Source organism: Trichechus manatus, unplaced genomic scaffold (genome assembly GCF_000243295.1).
Source record: "Trichechus manatus latirostris isolate Lorelei unplaced genomic scaffold, TriManLat1.0 scaffold00059, whole genome shotgun sequence".
Classification (NCBI taxonomy): domain Eukaryota; kingdom Metazoa; phylum Chordata; class Mammalia; order Sirenia; family Trichechidae; genus Trichechus; species Trichechus manatus.
Window position 1 is genome coordinate 4,852,154 of NW_004443995.1, and position 2,947 is coordinate 4,855,100.

Genomic DNA, 2,947 nt, shown 5'->3' on the forward strand with positions numbered 1-2,947 from the left:
GATGTACACTGTTATCTTCTATTTTATTCTGTTGCATTCCGTTAAAAAACAAACAAATGTTGCTTGAGAGCCATTAAATTTTTTAGGCAAACTGTCTTTAATCAGTTCTTAAGGTTATAACCTACTGGCCTCCCCAGTCACTAGCCTACATTAACAGAATTACTTTCCCTCTCCTTGAGGTCAGTGAACTTCACCTCTGTTCCACTATACCCATATTCTATTAAAACCACACCCTGAGCTTTTTTCTACTTCACCTTGGAAATTCATAACTCCAACATTGCCCGTGAACTTCACCCTCCTATTCTTGCAGTTTGCCCACACTGCACATTTACTTCAGAATTATTAGGAACTTTAGATTCCAACTCTGCCACTGGCTCCCCTTTGATCAGAATCTTCCAGGATTTGCTTTCTCTCCAATCTACACAGATCCCATGACTACACCCTCCTTACCTGTCCACCAGTCCCCAACTTGGCATGAGGTATTTTGGTTCTGCCCCCTTGACAGCCAAGTCTGCAGCTTGGCCATCAACCCAATGGCACATCCCAGAAACTGTAGACATTAAAGGGTCTGGGCTAGGCCTATTAATTTGGGATGATGTTTACACTGACTCCCACCACTAATTTATTTATTAATCTGCCTACCTCCAATACCTCTGCACTATCTTATAGACTATGAATTACAAAGGACACTCTTAGGACCTTAATCTCTCTACAGCATCTGAGACCATTGGCTTCTTTCAAACCTCTCCACCATTACTGTGATGACTCTTTCTTTCCTAGCTCACTGTTCCTTCTCCTGCCAATCCTTCCTTGGCTTCTTCACAGGTGCTGTTTTATTAATCTCTGTGACGCACAGTAGGTGATCAATAAAGGTATGTTGAGTGACTGGATGGAATGATGAGGTGAAAGGAGAGAGAGGTGTTAGCAGCATACGCCTTGGATCCATACAAGTAGGGCAGGTATAGCCAACACAGTTTCCAAAATTGGAAAATTTTTATTTACAGAGGAGATAAACTGGTGAGTTCTTTCATTCGCAAAAAAGGTTCTCTTCTCTTTACCCCTTAACTGCTGGTGTCCTAAGGCTACCTCCCTTCCTTGATCCTCTTCTCATCACACTCTATAACATTCCAAGGCAAACCCATCCACACCTATGATTTCCACTACCACCTATATAATGATGGCTCTCATAAATATGCCCTAAGTCCTCAGCTTTTTGTGGAGTTAATATCCAGTGCCTGCTGCACCCCTCCACCTGGATGTCATATGCCTTTCAAACTCCACGTCCCAAACTGAAGTTAGATCTTTCTCCCTACTCAGAGCTCTCCAATAGTTTCCCTTTACACTTAGAAAAGAAATCCATGTTTATTACTATGGTCTTCAAGATCGTCAGGCCAGGATGATCTTGCCTCTAGTTTCTTCTTCCACCTCATCTTCTAAACTATGCTCATGGCTCTGCTCAAGCCAAGCTGGTCTCCTTACTGTCCCTCCAACAAGCCAAGGATGCTCTTATTACAGAGCCTTTGTCCTGATTATTCCCTCTCCCGAAATGTCATTGCCTCAGAAAGCCACAAAGCTCTCTCTCTCATGTTACTCAGGATTCTGATGAAATAGCAGCTGCTCACAGAAGCTTCTCTGACCAGTCTATCTAAAATAGTTCTCCTGTCACTTTCCATTCCCTTACTCTGCTTTATTTTTTCCTCAAGTACATTCTTACGTGTATATGTTTATTGTCTGTTTAACCAGTCACCAATAACCAGTTGCTGTCAAGTCATCTCCAATTCATGGCGACCTCCCATGTGTTTCAGAGTAGAACTGCTCAATAGGGTTCTCAACGGCTGTGATCTTTCAGAAATAGTTGGCCAGGCCTTTCTTTTGAGGCCCCTCTGGGTAGAATTGAATCTCCAACTTTTCAGTTATCAGCCAAGTGCTTAAATGTTTGCGCCACCCGGGGGCAGCCTTATTATGTTTACCATCATTCAAATTATGTTTGTTTAGCTGAATCCCAAGCACTCAGAACAGTGCATGAGACAGAGTAGGGGCTTGTAAATAATTGATGAATGAATGAATAATTTCTCCCTTCCCCCTCTCTTAACCCCTACCCCAAAGTGTGCGTTTTCCAGGATTCTAGGTAAAAGATGCATAGTTTTCCCAATCAGAGCCCAAGCCAGAGGCCTGGCCATTGGCCTGATCTCCTCCCACTCCTTTAGCACCATATCTAATCTGCCACAGCACCCAGTGAATCTTTCTAAATCACTCTCCACTTACATTTGGTCTCTCCATCCTCACTGCCATGGCCTTGGTTCAGGGTCATGGATCCCTTTACAAATCTGATGAAAGCATATGGGTCCTCTTCTCAGAAAATGCACACACGAACGTCACATTTTCCACAAAAGGTTTCCAGGCTCTCCAAAACCCAGAGGAACTCCTCTCCAGGGGCCACTTTCTCCCAGAATAAAAATCTGTGGTTCCGAGCTCCTTATTTCTTACCTGGGTAACTCTGATGTCCTTTACAGGTCTCCAGGGCACCAGTCTTACTCCTCTTTTCATCCCCTCCCCACAGGAGCTGCCTAAGTAATCTCTTAACAGTGCAGATTTGCTCCTGGTCTTCTGTGTGTCTTCCTTCAACACCTTTCAGTGGCTCTCCATCACCTTAAGAATAAACTCCCACATCCTTGGGGTGGTTGTATACAGCTACTTACTCCTCCAGCCTTGGCCCGTCAGTGCCCACATCTACACTCTGCTGGAGTCTTCTGAAAGGTCACCCTCCCAGACCTTCATGCCTTTGAATATGGTGGCCCTTTGCCCTTCCTGGCCCTGATCTCCCATCCACTTGACTACCTGCCACTCATCTTTCCCTTAACAGCTCAAGGATCACCATGAAATTACCCCCTGGTCTTCAGGGCCTTAGTGAGAGGCCTCTACTCAGATCAGACTGCATTGTGATCAC